Source organism: Paralichthys olivaceus, chromosome 8, assembly GCF_024713975.1.
Source record: "Paralichthys olivaceus isolate ysfri-2021 chromosome 8, ASM2471397v2, whole genome shotgun sequence".
NCBI classification, from domain to species: Eukaryota; Metazoa; Chordata; class Actinopteri; order Pleuronectiformes; family Paralichthyidae; genus Paralichthys; species Paralichthys olivaceus.
The window spans coordinates 27414244-27433153 of NC_091100.1; positions in this window are offsets into that span (position 1 = coordinate 27414244).

Sequence of the window (18910 nt, forward strand, 5' to 3'; positions counted from 1 at the left end):
CTGTTGGATTATTGTAAGTATGGCACACATTAATGCAAACACACACAAACACACCTCTGAGCTACTGTTTCTATTTGTCTTCTTATGTGTCTGATTGTGTTTATGTAGCAAAGGAAAGGGGGTTTACGGGGCTCCAGGAGACAGACTTCCTTTTCCCGTGAACAACCGCCACTCACAGTAAGTCTGCCTGACTAGTTCACAGTCACCTTTTCTGTCATGAATTTATATTTCTTTGATTGAGATGCTTTCATGTTCTTTTCTTTCCTCACAGTTTTAAACATTGGTAATTCATGCTTTCTGTGTTTTTTCTGTTTTTCCACAGAAAGAGAAAATGTGAGAGCTAGCAGGATGATGACATGCCGTATGTCAAGCTTTCGAAGACGGAACAGACACTAAACGCTGTTGCTGAGCTCGAAACTCCTGACTGTGCAGTCGTTGAGCCCAACGTTGAAAAGAGAGTATGTGTCTTTGCTTTGTAGGTTTGAGACTCTGTGTCACACAAACCTCATCCAGCTGTGTCTATGACCACACTTCTAAAACTGTTCTCTAACTATAATTCTTGACATCATGACACATCTATATATCCAGATTTAACTTGTGCAAAACAAGAAAGACACCAGTTCATTGTTGATATGCATTATGATACATACCAAATAGATATTATAAATATAATAAAACAAATGATTTACCAAAATAAAATTAAAATCGCATTTATAAAAATACTATATATATTTATATATATATATATACATACATACATATACATACATACATACAGATATACATGCAGATATACATGCATTTATACTTCTGACCAAATGTATTTATGCAAATATTTTAATGACCTATTTTTCTTATAGTAGAGTAGGTTTTAATAATGTGACTTTACTTTTACTTTTGTTAATATAAAGTATTCTGTTACATTTCATTACTGGATGAATAAGAAGTATTTAAGTGGGCAGAGAAGAGACGGGGACTTTGATACTGATTATAAAGGCTCGGTATAGTGTATGACTTGCTTATGAATGAGGCACTGATACAATCCTGAAAACTATTATAACTAACAGGTTGTGGTTTTAACTCTCTGACACCAAGGGGACAGATGACACAGATGATGCAGGTTGTCTTATCTCTTATTTTGTGTCTGTTCTTGTCTCCAGTTCAACAATGTGCCATCAGGGAAGCTGACCAAACACCTGGAGGTGAGGCTGGCTCCTGTTGGATTATTGTAAGTATCACACACATTAATGCAAACACACACACACACACACCTACCTCTGAGCCTCCGTTTGTATCTGTCTTCTAATGTGTCTGATTGTGTTCATGTAGCAAAGGAAAGGTGATTTACGGGGCTTCAGGAGACAGAGTTCCTTCTCCCTGTCCAGACACAGGAGGCTCTGGAAGAGATGGCAGCTGACATTGTCGCTGCTGTCCAGACACAGGAGGCTCTGGAAGAGATGGCAGCTGACACTGTCGCTGCTGTCCAGACACAGGAGGCTCTGGAAGAGATGGCAGCTGCCGTTGCTGTCGAGGCACAGGGGGCTCAGGAGAAGATGGCAATGGAATTGAATGCTGCAAGAAAAAGCTCTCTGTCAGCTCTCCTGTTTTCTACTATGGATTATCCAATGCATCTAGTTGAGGACAATCTTCTTCTCCAAAATTCAGTTAAAATAAAAAAAAAAAGATTACAATGGTACTTCAAGCTCCTGAAGTTTGTTACATTCTCCTATTTGTTTTAACCTGTAATGGAAATTACATTTAATTGCATGAGCGGACAATGGTTGACCAAATTGTTAATCTAAAAAGGGTAACCTTAAGGTTTATGATGGTGGCTTAAGAGACACAGAAATTGCCACCACAATATCCAACCAGATGTTTTTTCATTTATCCGACCACCTCTCGTTTATTCGACCGGACGTCGTTGCTCCGGTCAGGTTTCTCATTTATCCAATCACATGTTGTATATCCAACCAGATATTTTGTCATTTATCTGACCACCTCTCGTTTATCCAACCGGACATTGTTGCTCCGACCAGGTTTCTCATTTATCCAATCACATGTTGTATATCCAACCAGATATTTTGTAATTTATCCAACCACATTTCGTTTAAAAAAATGAGAAACCTTGGTGAGACAAACAAGGGGTGTTTGGATAAATTTATGAAGTGGGATGATTCAGATCTGTACGGACATTTTAAGGTCCTCATCAGTGCATAAAAGCAGAAGAGATCATTCTGTGCTTGGTTTCTCCTCAGAAACAGATCTCTGTCTGCTCGACAAGCTTTAAAATGATGGAGTACATGACAGTGGTTGTCCGATGGTGCCGTGTGCCCCAGCCTCACATCAATTAACCCACATCAGGTCTTGGTGGTACATGAGCAGGTGGAACTGTACAGAAAATGAGACCCAGCATTTGAGAGTTATTTGCGCTTACCTATCCAGCGCTGGTGTTTGGAGTTATATAGCCAAACTGTTCTCTACAATGAAGAAGCTATGGGCAGACCCAAGGTTTAATCTATTGGGCTCTGGAGCTTTTGAGTTATTGTTGACAGATAAACAACCATTGACTGAAATTGTCAACCAATATATTGTCACATACACTGAGATTCAGCCAGGAGTTAGCTTCTATGAAAATGTCATTAAGACAGTAGCATTGGTGAAAGCGTGCAGTCGGACCCTAAGAAAAGAGCTGACCGTTGCAGACCATAGGATGATGTTTAAGCTATCCTGCAGACATGTAAGTACTGAGCACATCCTCTCTTAAACTTTTTTTTTCTCAAAAAAAAAAAGAAAAGTTTATATACTCCTTTTCCACAAATCGTTTGTTTGTTTCATGTCACCCTGACAGGAACCCCACAGCCTGGTAGTATTGCCACCTGGGTCTGCCACCAACATGATCACAGTGCGATGCACTAAGCCCCAGACGATATATGACCTTATGCCGAAGCATGGCTTACATTGCTCCTGTAATGGAAATTTTTACATTTGTGTATGTTTAATTGCATGATGTATGTATGTGAATGACTGACCAAAGAGTTGACCAAATTGTTAATCTAAAAGGGTAACCGTAAGGATTATGATGGTGGCTTAAGAGACTTGAGTTTTATGGCCTCGAGAAACCACAACTTTATGGTATCTCTTGGTATCTCTGATTGGGATCTCACACTGAACACTGATTCTCCTATGTTCTTTGCTCATTTGTGCATGTCATTCAGATGATGTGTACTGATGAGTCCATCTGCAGATGCTGAATTAAACTTTCAGAAAGAAGTGTTTGACTTTGTGCTTGTTTCACAGAAATTGCCACCACAATTTTGGTGTTGTCGGCAGGATCACTCTTGTGAGAAGACACTCTGGATCTCAGGGCTGAAAGGTAAAACTGCGCAGGGAGTCTGGGACTCTGACCTCAACCTCCCTGAGAAAAGAAGGTAGAGACGTGAGGGCCTGATGCCTGAAAACCAAAGAGTGCTCTCACTGCTGTGATCCAGTGGACCACTTAGCACAAAGACACTGTCTTTCTGGGAAGACAAATTCAGAAGGGAAACGGTTCTCTCACAGGGTGAGTGACAGACGTGTCGGCATGGCAAGGTTTGGAACCGATGTAGAATCAAGGAAGCTTCAGGTGATCTTGGAGATCACGGGTGGTCTTGGAGACCACAGAGTTAATATAGAATAAGCCTGTTGGTGATCTTAGAGAAGGTCACATAGTTAATTGGGAACTAATGAGTATGGTATTAGAATAAGCAGGTTGGTGATCCGAGAGGAGGTCACAGAGTTAAGGAGTATTGATATATACAAGATATAATAATAGGAATATACGGAGTGTTTGTTGATTTTAATAAACTTGTTATATTGGGTTCTGACGTCGAGTTCATGATTTAACAAACTATGATATAATATAGTAAATAGAGTTTTGCACTGGAGATGGGACTGAGACCTGAGCCAGGATCATCTCGACACTGCGATGAATCTGCTTTAAGAGAAGTTTTCAACCCCCAAAGGTAAGTAAAGGTAAGTACATTTAAGTAAACTTAAGTATATTATGGGTCTAATTGGCTTTTTGAGGTTATGTCAGGCACACTGGTGCTGGCAAGGGAGAACCCAAAAGCACGCCAACAGACAGTCTTAGTGTGGGCAACGTGGTTTATTCACCGACAGGCAGAGAAAAGACAGGCAGAGGTCAAAACCAGGATATCAGTCAGTACAGCAAACAAATCCGAAGGGGCAGGCAAGAAGGGAATCCAAAAATCCAAGCAGGGTAGCAGTCAGGTCAGGAACAGGCAGGCAAGAACACAGAATATAACGCGGGATAGCTAGGCAAGAACACACTAGACAATCTGGCAGGGAGCGAGTGAAAATGACTGGTATTTATACTGAGGAACTAATGAGCAAATGAACTGCAGGTGAGGAGGTGGGCGGGGAAAACCACGTGAGGGAAATGACGTGATAGCAAGGCAGGAAGAAGGGCAGGCCCTGAAATGACAGGAGAGTTAGTGATGAGACATGGAACCAAACAAAAAAAAAACAAAACAAACTAAGTGTTAGTGTGACTACGTTACAGAACCCCCCCCTCTAGGGACGGCCCCTGCCGTCCCACCCGGTTGCTCAGGATGAGCCCGGTGGAAGTCTATGATGAGAGCTGGATCCAGGATGCTGCGAGCAGGGACCCAGGAGCGTTCTTCGGGGCCGTAACCCTCCCAGTCAACCAGATACTGCACTCCCCTACCACGTCGCCTGGATTTGATGAGACGACGGACAGTGTACGCAGGTGCCCCGTCAATGAGCCGGGGGGGTGGTGGGGGTTTGGAGGAGGGCTGAAGTGGACTCTCCTTGACAGGTTTGACCTTGGAAACATGGAATGTGGGGTTAATCCTCATGGAAGATGGAAGACGAAGACGGACAGCCGCAGGATTAACTATTTTAGAGATCCGGAACGGGCCGACAAAACGGGGAGCCAACTTCTTGGATTCTACTCGGAGGGGAAGATCCCGTGTCGACAGCCAGACGCGCTGTCCTGGAGTGTACCGGGGTGCAGGATTGCGATGTCGATTGGCCGATCGCTGGTAACGGTCGGAAGAGCGCAGGAGTGTGGTGCGGGCCTGCATCCAAGTGCGCCGACACCGTCGGACATATGCCTGCACTGAGGGAACGCTGGCTTCACGTTCCTGTTCTGGAAAGAGTGGTGGTTGGTACCCCCGGGAGCATTGGAAGGGTGAAAGACCAGTGGCTGAACTGGGCAGGGTATTATGAGCGTACTCAATCCACAGGAGCTGCTCAGACCAGGAGGAGGGGTTGTGGGAAGTAAGGCAGCGCAGAGCTGTCTCCATTTCCTGATTCATGCGTTCTGCTTGACCATTGGATTGTGGGTGGAAACCAGATGACAAACTGACAGTAGCCCCCAACATCCTGCAAAACTCGGACCAAAAGTGGGATGTGAATTGTGGTCCCCGGTCAGAGACCACATCAGATGGGAGGCCATGCAGCCGGAACACATGTTGCAACAAAACTTCAGCCATTTCCTTGGCGGTAGGTAATTTGGGTAATGGAATGAGCATGGCAGCTTTGGAAAAGCGATCAATAACAGTGAGTATAACTGTGTTACCGTTTGAAGGTGGTAAGCCGGTGACAAAATCCAAAGAAATGTGAGACCAGGGACGGCGAGGAACTGGCAGAGGATGAAGGAGACCGGATGGAGCTTGGTGAGAGCTCTTTTGTTGAGAGCAGACACGGCAAGCAGCAACAAACTCCTTGGTGTCCCTTTCCATGCAAGACCACCAGAAGCGCTGTCGAAGCAGGGCCAAAGTGCGTCTCACCCCGGGATGGCAAGCCAGACGAGAAGAGTGCCCCCACTGGAGGACTTCAGAACGAAGACTGTCTGGAACAAACAACCGGTTCTCTGGACAAGCACTAGGAGTAGGGTGTTCGGTGTTGGAGCGTTTTACCTTATTCTCCACCTCCCAGGTTACCGCCCCGATGACGCATGCAGAGGAGAGGATACCTTCAGGCTGGGATGGAGAATCCTCTGACTGGAACTGACGGGACAGAGCATCGGGCTTGACATTTTTGGAACCTGGTCTGTATGATAGGGAGAAATCAAAACGGTTGAAGAAGAGAGCCCACCTAGCCTGACGAGAGTTCAGTCTCTTGGCCGATCGGATATATTCAAGGTTTTTGTGGTCAGTCCAAACCACAAATGGTTGCTCTGCCCCCTCCAACCAATGTCTCCATTCCTCTAATGCAAGTTTTACTGCCAACAGCTCCCGGTTCCCAATGTCATAATTCCTTTCTGCTGGATCTAGTTTTCGGGAGAAGAAAGCACATGGGTGAACTTTATGGTCCTCAGCCGACCGCTGAGAAAGAACTGCCCCTACACCGGTGTCCGAGGCATCCACCTCCACGATAAACTGGCGAGTGGGATCTGCAAAAATGAGAATGGGAGCAGAGGTGAAGCGTGACTTCAACTCACCAAAAGCTGCTTCAGCCCCGGAGGACCACCGGAAGGGCTTACTGAGGGAGGTGAGGGCAGTGAGGGGAGCTGCCACCAAACTGTAATTACAAATGAACCTTCGGTAAAAGTTAGCAAATCCCAGGAAGCGCTGAAGCTCCCTGCGTGTGGATGGAGCTGGCCAGTCAGCGACTGCCTTGGTCTTAGCCGGGTCCATCCGGATGTTGCCAGCGTTGATAATAAAACCTAGGAAGGATACCTCTGAAGCGTGAAATTCACACTTCTCCGCTTTAACAAAGAGCTGGTTCTCCAAGAGCCTCTGCAGAACCTGGCGTACATGCACCACATGCTCCTGTCTGGACTTAGAAAAAATTAGAATGTCATCCAGATATACGAAAACAGACACATTGAGTAGATCCCGCAGAACATCATTAACTAAACCCTGGAAGACTGCAGGGGCATTAGTAAGACCAAATGGCATGACCAAATACTCATAATGACCATTAGGAGTATTAAAGGCTGTTTTCCACTCATCACCCTCCCTGATTCTCACCAAGTGATAAGCGTTGCGGAGGTCGAGTCTGGAGAAAATGGTAGCCCCTTGTAGCAGTTCAAAAGCAGAGGAGATTAATGGAAGAGGGTACCGGTCTTTGATGGTAATGTCATTAAGTCCCCTGAAGTCAATGCAAGGTCGCAGGGTTTTGTCCTTTTTGCCCACAAAAAAAAATCCTGCTCCAGCGGGAGACGATGATGGTCGTATGATCCCTGCCGCCAGGGAGTCATTGATGTATTTTTCCATTGTCTTTGTCTCAGGAACCGATAAGGAGAAGAGTCGCCCTCTAGGGGGAGATGTACCTGGGAGGAGGTTAATGGCACAATCGTAAGGGCGATGTGGAGGCAAAGAGGTGGCCCGGGCCTTGTTAAAAACCTCCTTCAGATCCAGATAATCCTTAGGAACTTGTGACAGGTCTGGAAACTCAGAGGGAACAGTCAAACCAGAGGCAGGTGACAGGGCAGACTTCCAACAGATAGCGTGACAATGAGTACTCCACTGCAATATAGTTCCCGAAGACCAGTCAATGTGTGGATTATGTCTCCTAAGCCAAGGAAATCCCAAAATGACAGGTTGTTGTGGAGCATTGATCAGGTGAAAAGAAAGAGTCTCAGTGTGATTACCTGAAATGGTCATTTGAAGGGGAGTAGAGCGATGTGTAACCCGGAAGAGGAGACGACCATCCAAGGCTGAGGCGTCGATAGGTTCCTCCAGATCCACCTGACCAAGACCCAGCTTGGAGGCAAGAGTCCTGTCCAACAAGCTTTCATCTGCGCCGGAGTCAATGAGGGCTGAGACAGTCTGATAATTTCCGGAACAGAACAGCTTGACCTGAACCAAAGACCGAGAGGGCATTTCAGAGTTCATAATCCGGCTCACCAGCGCCCTCGGGATGACTGGTGAGCCATGTCTTTTACTGGACAAGAAGAGGCGAAATGGCCGTCCTGGCCGCAGTACAGACACCTGTTCTCCTTTAGGCGGCACTGTCGTTCTGCTGTAGACAGCCGTGTCCTGCCCAGCTGCATCGGCTCAGAAGCGTCACCAGGAGCGTTCGTGTGCTGCTCAGAAGGATGCCCCGGAGGATAGGATGGCTGGTTGACCCGCGCAGGTGAAGCAGCGGACCGAACCCTCTCCCTCCGCCGCTCCCGCAGACGACCGTCTATGCGTATAGAGAGAGAGACCAGTGCGTCCAAATCAACGGGAAGATCACGAGCCGCCAGCTCGTCTTTGATGTCGTCTGAGAGACCGTTGTAGAAAGCATCAAAGAGCGAGGCAGCGTTCCAGTTACTTTCAGCTGCTACGGTCCGGAACTCGATTGAGTAATCGGACACGGACCTCCCTCCCTGTGTCAGGTTAAACAAACCCCGAGCGACCTCTCTTCCTGGTGTAACATGGTCGAAAACTTTCCGCAGCTCGTCGGAGAACAGTTTGACAGATGAGCAGATGGCGGATTGCTTCTCCCACTCTGCGGTTCCCCAATCTCTAGCTCTGCCGGTAAGCAGAGAGACGATATACGCCACCCTGGACCTCTCGCTGGGAAAGGCGGAAGGCTGGAGTTCAAAGATGAGGGAACACTGTACGAGGAACGGCCGGCAGGGACCCGGAGCTCCGGAATAACGTTCTGGAGGAGGCAAACGAGCATCCGACATCGGGGGAGACTGGACATGAGGACTGACAGAGGATGCAGGATCCCGACCGCGTTCCGACAGAGAGAGCCTTTGGAGATGTTCCTGAATGCTGTCCATGCTCCTCTCATGACGAGCCGCCATCTCCTGCAGACCGCCTGAAATGGAGGTAAATTGTTCGTCGTGTCGCTGAAGAGCGCTGGCCTGCGCTCTCAGCTCATTGCGCATTGAGTCTGCGTCGGCTGGGTTCATAGTGGCCAGATTGTTCTGTCACGCACACTGGTGCTGGCAAGGGAGAACCCAAAAGCACGCCAACAGACAGTCTTAGTGTGGGCAACGTGGTTTATTCACCGACAGGCAGAGAAAAGACAGGCAGAGGTCAAAACCAGGATATCAGTCAGTACAGCAAACAAATCCGAAGGGGCAGGCAAGAAGGGAATCCAAAAATCCAAGCAGGGTAGCAGTCAGGTCAGGAACAGGCAGGCAAGAACACAGAATATAACGCGGGATAGCTAGGCAAGAACACACTAGACAATCTGGCAGGGAGCGAGTGAAAATGACTGGTATTTATACTGAGGAACTAATGAGCAAATGAACTGCAGGTGAGGAGGTGGGCGGGGAAAACCACGTGAGGGAAATGACGTGATAGCAAGGCAGGAAGAAGGGCAGGCCCTGAAATGACAGGAGAGTTAGTGATGAGACATGGAACCAAACAAAAAAAAAACAAAACAAACTAAGTGTTAGTGTGACTACGTTACAGGTTATTAAGAAAGACTTAAATCCTAAAATTAAAATCCTAACAACAAATTTTTAACAAAAGTAAATTAAAAAGAACGGATTAAAATAAATTAGGGAATTTCTAAATGTCTTTTCCCATATCAGCATAACTTTGGTCCTCCAAATTTTGTATTTTGTTGAACAAATGGGGAGTTTAAATTGATAAATAAGAGTTATGTTAAAACTGCTGAGACAACCTATTAGAGAAATGGGTTTAAACATTGGTAAAGGAAAGAAAGATGAGGATAATGCTAATCCACTTTCTTTTCTTAATGTTCAGTATATGTTAATAAGTGATGGTAAGCGTAGAGTTAGAGAGGAACGAGTTAGTGAGGACAAATTATAAGGGAAAAAGAAATGTAGGGATATTTGTACTGGAGTGTGTGAATTTTGGTTAACTGAAGTGAATATCAGGGACAGTTTACAGAAGGTAGGGATTGAACTAATCTCCAAGTCTCAGTGTGTCCGACTAGACCCTGATCTGGACTCAGCTCCACCGAGAGGACAACTACAGCCAGCAGCGGTGCAGTGTCCCTAACCTCCATCCAGACCTCGACCTTGTTGCAGCAGAGAGGAGGTGGATAGGCCTCCATCATGCACCACTCACATACTCCACGGCGAACCAGGAAGGAGGCAATTTATGATTTGAATGCAACCCTGCAAGGACTGATGGTGGAGGTGGCTGCAGGAGATGGAAACACTCAGCTGATCTCCAGACCATGGACATTCACCAGTATGAAAGAACCTACCATTTGATCTCTCCCACAAGTGTTAAGTGGGGGAGTGGTATGCAGTGCAACTGGAACCAGCACTGAACAGCAGAGACTGCTGATGACTGAGATGGGGACTCAGTATTCGAAAGTGGCAAGATCCGTCTCTGCACAGGAGTGGAGAATGGTGAATCCAGCATGGGGTCATGCTGATCATGCAGAAAAACTCTTGAACAGCAAGAAAAAGAAAAAGGACAGCTGGCAGCATATCAAAACCAAGTCTGCGGGCACAAGAAAGGTCATGGACGGAGAGGAAGGGGACGTGGAAGAACTGACGCTTGTTTCAAATGTGGCAAAATTGGACATTAGATCAGGGATTGTCCTGAGAACCAATACACATAGTGCGATTGAGTAGCGGTGGAGCTGGGGACAGTATATAGAGAGATACACTGTACCATTGTTTTGTTAAAATGAGGTTAAGGAAATTTTAAACATTAATTTTTGTTGTCACCACGCTGGCTGATAGATTTTATTGGTAGAGATTTGATGTGTTCATTGAGTAATATGCTAATTTTAACATCACAAGGTGTAGATGTAACTAGAGGATTTGATATATGCATATCAATGGAAGATTCTTAACTCTTCCCTCACCTCTGTAAGTAACACTTTCTTGTGTGTTCAATCACTGTGTTGTCTCAGTAGCTTAGATTGATTCACTGGAAAGGTATCAAATTCTGATCTCCATGTTCTATTAGGCAAAGGAGAACAAAAACAATTGGTATTGAAAGTTTTGGAACTTTGGACCAAAAGGGGTTATGGGAAGGGAAAAAACATCTGATCCCAATAATAATAATAATTTAATCAGAGGTTTAGAGGTAAATCACAAAAGATTTCTGCAGTGATAAATGCAATTATCTTAAAACAGTTCTTAAAACAGATCAGATCATTATAGCAGGTGATTTCAATATTCATGTAGATGTTGCCAATGACAGCCTTAGTTCAGCATTTAAATCAATAATAGACTCGATTGGTTTCACTCAACATGTGAATCAACCGACCCACTGCCTGAATCACACTCTTGATCTTGTCCTGACATATGGCATTGACATAGAAAATATAACTATTCCAACAGAACCCTCTTCTGTCTGACCATTTTTTTACTTACATTTGAATTCAGAATTGTTAATTACGTCAATTCTGGACGGAAATTCTATTATAGTCGATGTCTATCCGACAAAACTGTTCACAAATTTAAAGAACTGCTCCCCTCTTCCCTTCCCTCTCAGCCATGTGTCAGTACAATACAAGAAGATTATCAAAACCTTACTCCCACACTAGTTGATAACTTTGTAAATAGTACTGCAGCCTCACTAAAAACAGCACTTGAAGCTGTCGCCCCATTAAAAAAGAAGAAAGTAAGTCAGAGGAGATTAGCTCCATGGTATAATTCCCAAACGCACGTTCTAAAACGGACATCGCGGAAGCCAGAAAGGAAGTGGCGTTCCACCACTCGCCAAGACTTCCACCTAGCCTGGAAGAATAGCCTTATAAATTACAAAAAAGCACTTAGAAATGCCCGAACCTCTTAATATTCATTACTAATAGATGAAAATAGGAACAACCCCAGGTTCCTCTTCAGCACTGTAGCCAGGCTGACAGAAAGTCACACCTCTACTGACCCATCTATTCCTCTAGATCTGAGAAGCAATGACTTCATGAGCTTCTTCACTAATAAAATTACAACCATCAGGGATAAAATCCACCACCTCCTCTCAGTGAATAACACTGATACATTGTCTGGTCCTGAAACCATAGCACCAGATTTATGTCTAAACAAATTTTACTCTATTGATCTTCCTGAACTGACCTCGTTAGTTTCATCATCTAAACCAACTACTTGTCAGCTGTTCCAACTAGACTTTTTAAAGAAGTCCTCCCCCTAATTGACCGTTCCATTTTAAATCAGATTAATATGTCTTTGCTAACCTGCTACGTACCACAGGCTTTTAAGGTAGCTGTTATTAAACCTCTGCTTAAAAAGCCTACGCTTGATCCAGAGGTTTTAGCTAACTCTAGACCCATATACAACCTGCCCTTCATTTCCAAAATCCTAGAAAAAGCCGTTGCTAACCAGCTGTGTGGTTACTTAGATACTTAGATAGTAACGGTTTATTGGAAAAATTTCAGTCAGGATTTAGAACCTATCACAGCACAGAAACAGCACTATTGAAAGTCACTAATGACCTTCTTATGGCATCAGATGATGGACTTGTCTCTGTCCTCGTCTTGTTGGACCTTAGTGCAGCATTTGACACAATAGATCATAAGATTCTCCTACAGAGATTAGAACAACATATAGGAATTAAAGGAACAGCACTACACCGGTTTAAATCATATTTATCAGATAGATTCCAATTTGTTAACGTTAACAATGACTCCTCCATGCACATGCAAGTTAATCATGGAGTTCCACAAGGCTCTGTCCTTGGACCAATACTCTTCACCTTATATATGCTCCCCTTAGGCAACATTATTAGACAGCACCACAGCAGACTGCTGGGGGAACTCCCATCATGCACTGAGCACTTCATCACTTCCCTCTGTCTCTCTGCCCCCCCACACCAGTTTATTTATTTATTTATTTTAACATGTCATCATGTCAAAGTGTCACTTTGTCCTCCCATAGTCCCTCTGGCTCTTCTCTCTCTCTCGTTTCAGATAACTCTGGCTGCAGGACAAAAACGACCACCATCACCATTGTTATCATTAATTACAATAACTCAGTAATTGATTAATATATATAATCCTGTTGTAGATCACTACATTGTTATTGTTATAATCAGCCCTGATACTGATGGTGCCCAATTGTTCCCGGTCTCTCTCTCTCCACCTCATCTCTCTATTCTCTCCCCCGCTTTCCACCCATCTCTCCTTTCCTCCCCCTTCCTTTTCTTTCCTCACCCCAACCGGTCGAGGCAGATGACCGCCCACATTGAGCCTGGTTTTGCCAGAGGTTTCTCCCTGTTAATGAGGGAGTGTTTCCTCTCCACAGTCGCCTGTGCTTGCTCATTGTGGGAACTGTTGGGTTTCTCTACGTTAATATTGTTTTAAGGCCTTGACCTTTAAATGTAAAGTGCCTTGAGATAATGTAAATTATGAATTGGCGCTATATAAATAAAATTGAATTGAATTGAATTCATGTCCCATGGAAATAACATTAACTTTATAACCTTACAGTAAAGTTTTGTTGTGGTGTTGCTAAGTTAAGCTCACGCTACTTTATACTGTATATGCAGTAGGAACAGAAAAGCACACATATCGATGTTATTATATATAAAATGCAAAGACTTTCCCTAAGACAATGTGACATACATATCTGTCAATTATGTTACTATGCTTCCCTGCAGACTCTTCACTTCCTGGCCCTTACCGAGACCTGGATCACTCCAGAAAACACTGCCTGAGCTGCTCCCCTGACGATGGCACACCGCTCGTTGTCCTGGGTGATTTCAACATCCCCCAGAGAAGCTGCGCTCCTCTGAATTCATTGACTTCTTCTCCACATTTGACCTCACCCTCTTCCCCTCTCCACCGACCCACCGGGCTGGGAACCAACTCGATCTTGTCTTCACAAGATCCTGAAGTACCTCGCCACCCTCTGTTACCCCACTCACTGTGTCTGACCACCACGCTGTCACTTTCTCTCTCCCCTTAAAATTCACCACCTCCCTCGCCCCCAGGCCTCACACAGTCATTACCCGCTGCAATCTGAAATCCCTCTCTCCCTCTGCTCTCTCCTCTACTGTTCTTTCCTCACTACCATCTACAGACCAATTTTCACTAATGTCCACTGAGGAAGCCTCCTCCACTCTGCTATCCTCCCTCTTGTCCTCTTTAGATGCTCTATATCCTCTCACCTACCTACCGGCACGATCAGCCCCCCCTTCCCTGGCTGTCTGAATCTCTGCGAACCAATAGATCGGTGCTACGAGCAGCAGAGAGAAAATGGAGAAAATCACATCATCCTGATGACCTTGCCCATTAGCACCACATCCTCTCTGACTTCACCTCAACAGTATCAGCAGCTAAATCTGCCTTCTACCTGTCAAAGATCAACTCCTCTGCCTCCAACCCCAGGAAACTATTCTGCTTATTCTCTTCTCTCCTCACCCCTCCTTCTCCTCACCCTCCTTCCTCCCTCACTGCTGATGACTTTCCAACTTACTTTACCAAGAAAGTAAAAGACATCAGCTCCTCATTTACTCCTATGCCCATCCAGAAAGCACCTCCCCCAAACCTCACCTCTGATGGCCTTACCTGCTTCAGCCCTCTCTCCTCTGAAGATGTTCTCACGCTAGTGACGTCTAACCGTGCCACCACCTGTTCCCTTGACCCGATTCCCTCCTCCCTTCTCCAAGACATCTCTCATGACATCCTGCCATTCCTCACCACTCCGATCAACTCCTCCCTCACTTCAGGCATTATTCCAGCTCCTTTCAAGACAGCCATGGTAAAGCCACTCCTAAAGAAACCCACCCTAGACTCAGCTGACATCTGAAACTACAGACCTGTATCTCTTCTTTCATTCCTCTCTATAACACTGGAACATGCAGTCTAAGACCAACTGTCCTCCTATCTTTCAGAAAATGACTTCCTTTACCCTAATCAGTCAGGCTACAGGACTGGTCACTCCACTGAGACGGCCCTCCTCACAGTGACTGAGTTTCTCGGTGCCGCCAGAGCCTCGTCCGACTCGTCAGTCCTCATTCTCCTTGACTTATCCTCTGCGTTTGACTCAGTCAACTACCAAATCCTCCTCTCCACTCTGGCTGAACTTGGCATTGCTGACTCTGCTCTGACCTGGTTCACATCATACCTGACAAATCGCACCTTTCAGGTCACATGGAATGGCTCCTTGTCCAATCCCTGCCTTCTGGAAACTGGTGTCCCTCAAAGCTCAGTATTAGGACCACTTCTGTTTTCACTATACACTCGATCGCTAGGCTCTGCAATCACATCGCATGGATTCTCTTACCACTGTTATGCTGACGACACCCAACTGTTCCTCTCTCTTCCCACATCCTCCTCCAGCACCCACGTTGTGACGTGCATCTCGGAATGTCTGGCAGGCATCTCCGCTTGGACAGCTACGCATCACCTCAAACTCAACCTTAGACAACTGAACTGCTCTTCATCGCGGGGAAATACTGCCCTCATATGGACCTGTAAGTCACTGTCGAGGATGTCACGGTACCATCTTCGTCGACGGCAAGGAACCTGGGCATAATCCTAGACGATGGACTGTCCTGCGCCCCCCAACATCACTGCTGTGGCCCGATCCTGCAGGTCTGCCCTCTACAAATGTTGCCTAATGATAGGCAACATTATCAGACAGCACCACATACAATTCCACTGCTATGCAGACGACACCCAATTGTATATTTCCATGAAGCATGATGAATCTAATCGCCTAGTTCAACTTCAGGAATGTCTCAAAGATATCAAGGCCTGGATGACCCAAAATGTTCTACTTTTAAACTCAGTTGTAATTGGCCCTAAACATCTCAAAGAAACACTGTTTGACCAGATAGTCACTTTGGATGGTGTCAGTCTGGCTTCCAGCTCCACTGTGAGGAACCTTGGAGTGTTGTTCGACCAAGACATGTCATTTGACCCCCATATTAAACTAGTGTCTAGGACGGCTTTCTTCCATCTGCGCAATATTACCAAAATTAGAAACATCCTGTCTAAGCAGGATGCTGAAAAACTAGTCCACGCGTTTGTAACCTCTAGATTAGATTACTGCAACTCTCTATTAGCAGGATGCTCCATGAAGACTGTTAAAAGTCTCCAGTTGGTCCAAAATGCTGCAGCACGAGTGCTGACAGGAACTAGAAGGAGAGATCATATCACTCTTGTCTTAGCTTCCTTACATTGGCTCCCGGTAAAATTTAGAATAGAATTCAAGATCCTGCTCCTCACTTTTAAAGCCCTCAACAATCACGCCCCCTCATATATCAAAGAGCTGATAACACCTTATTATCCAAGTAGCTCACTTCGTTCCCAAAACACAGGGTCTCTAGTGGTTCCAAGAGTCTGTAAGAGTAGAGCAGGAGGTAGAACATTTAGCTATCAGGCTCCTCTCCTGTGGAACCAGCTCCCACTCTGGGTTCGGGAGGCAGACACTGTCCCAGCATTTAAAGTAAAACTAAAAACCTTCCTCTTTGACAAAGCCTATAGTAAGGGCTGGATCAGGTGAGTCCTGAACCATCCCTTAGTTGTGCTGCTATAGGTTTAGACTGTTGGGGGAACTCCCATTATGCACTGAGCACTTCTTCACTTCCCTCTGTCTCTCTGCCCCCCCACACCTGTTTATTTATTTATTTATTAGTTTTAACATGTCATCATGTCAAAGTGTCACTTTGTCCTCCCATAGTCCCTCTGGCTCTTCTCTCAATCTCGTTTCAGATAACTCCGGCACCGGGACTGCAGGACAACAACGACTACCATCACCATTGTCATCATTTATTACAATAACTCAGTAATTCATTCATATATCTAATCCTGTTGTAGATCACTACATTGTTATTGTTATATTCAGCCTTGATACTGATGGTGCCAAATTGTTCCCGGTCTCTCTCTCTCCACCTCATCTCTCTCTTCTCTCCCCCACTTTCCACCCATCTCTCCTTTCCTCCCCCTTACTTTTCTTTCCTCACCCCAACCGGTCGAGGCAGATGACCGCCCACATTGAGCCTGGTTCTGCCAGAGGTTTCTCCCTGTTAATGAGGGAGTTTTTCCTCTCCACAGTCGCCTGTGCTTGCTCATTGTGGGAACTGTTGGGTTTCTCTATGTTAATATTGTTTTAAGGTCTTGACCTTTAAATGTAAAGTGCCTTGAGATAATGTAAATCATGAATTGGCGCTATATAAATAAAATTGAATTGAATTGAACTCCCTCTTGGCTGGACTCCCAGCCTCTGCAGCTAAACCGTTGCAGCGTATCCAGAACGCTGCAGCGCGCCTCGTTTACAATCTTCCCAAATTGTCCCATGTGACCCCCCTCCTCCGTGACCTCCACTGGCTTCCTGTTGGGGCCAGCATCCGATTCAAGATGATGGTGCTGGCCTTCAAGGCCGTCAATGCAACTGCACCTGTCTACCTCCAAACACTAGTCAGACCACATGCCCCAGCGAGAGCACTTTGCTCATCTACATCAGCTGGCCGACTGGTACCCCCATCACTGAGAGCAAACAAAGCCCGCTCAGCGAAGTTGCGACCCTTCTCTGTTTTAGCACATCAGTGGTGGAACAAACTCCCGACCAATGTCAGGACAGCGGAATCGCATTCCATCTTCCGCAAAAGACTCAAGACTCATTTGTTCAGACTTCACCTCGACCCTGACTCCTGAGAACTGGAGATGAAGCTGAAACAGCGCCAAAATTTTCAGTGACATTACGGGAGGGGCATTACGTCTATAGTAGTTTAGCACTACCATAGACAACGAATGGGAATGTGTTTAGGGCCGTTTAGCTAAACAATCCACGGCTGCTGCGCGGGAGACAGGGGTCGATTCCCTGATGGAGAGGAACATATTTTTTACATAAAATGTCGAGAATTTCCTGTGAAAGTGAAAAAAAATTAAAAAACTGAATCCACACCTGCATCCACATTAAATGGGTTCCTCCCCTTCCATTCATCAAGTTTGCACAGGATCTAGAAAAGAGGGATTGTAGAGGAGGAAAAGATGTTCTCCATCTCATACATTATTATCTATTTGCTCAGGGTACTTTGTAAAAGACGAATAGAAGAAATATCATCTGAAAGAGGACAACAGTTTTGCTCTACTTCCACTGAATGTTGCTTGGTCAGAACCACTTCTTCCAACTGTCTGATTAAGGTTTTCATGACTTTTTCAGCATAATTTATATAAATAATATATAGATATAGATATATAAATTGTATAGATAATATCAATATACCTCTAGTACTGGGTTAAAGAAGACTGTGACTGTGTTGCTCCTCTTCATAGGAGGGATGAACACAAGAACAGCGAGATACTGTAGGACGAGGACGCTGAGCCAGTGAGGGACGGCACTGTACTGACTGGCCCTGAACTGGATGTTAGTGATGTGCACCGTCTCCAACAGACTGGCCACCATCAGGATGAGACTGATGCAGAAGAAAACGTCTGCAGGACACAACATACGACAGTTCAGTCAACTTTTCAATAACATCATGTATCTTAGCTATGATCTTGTGTTGGAAATGATGTTTACAATAAAACTCGAGGAACCTGTTGTTCACAATAAATTAAACAAATTAATAATTTCTTTTAAAGTCACACTGTCCCGTTGACCAAATAATTGACACACTTTTCAGTGGAACTACTTTCTACCAAGAAATGTTCCCTTTCCAGCATCACAGGGGTCGGACACTCACTGATGAGAGGCGTCCCCCTGGTGATGGGCAGCAGGTTGTTCATGATGAGCAGGATGAGGGTCATCTTGAAGGAGGAGCGGTTTGGGGCCCAATAATACTCAAGATTAACCGTATGATACATCTTACTGTGTGGTTGTTCACGTATATGAGGGGCAGAGGAGATCTCAGCATGTAGATTCCTGAAAAGATCAATGGTTCAGTTACAACCAGTATACTACTGTTTACTTCCTCTATTTACTTTGTATTCTATTTACATGCTGAAAAACACATATGGGTCACAGTGTAGAAATTGTTAAATAAAACTTTTGACTGTCCTTTCACTTTGCTGGGGACAGTGGAGGGGGCTGAGGCCTTAAGAC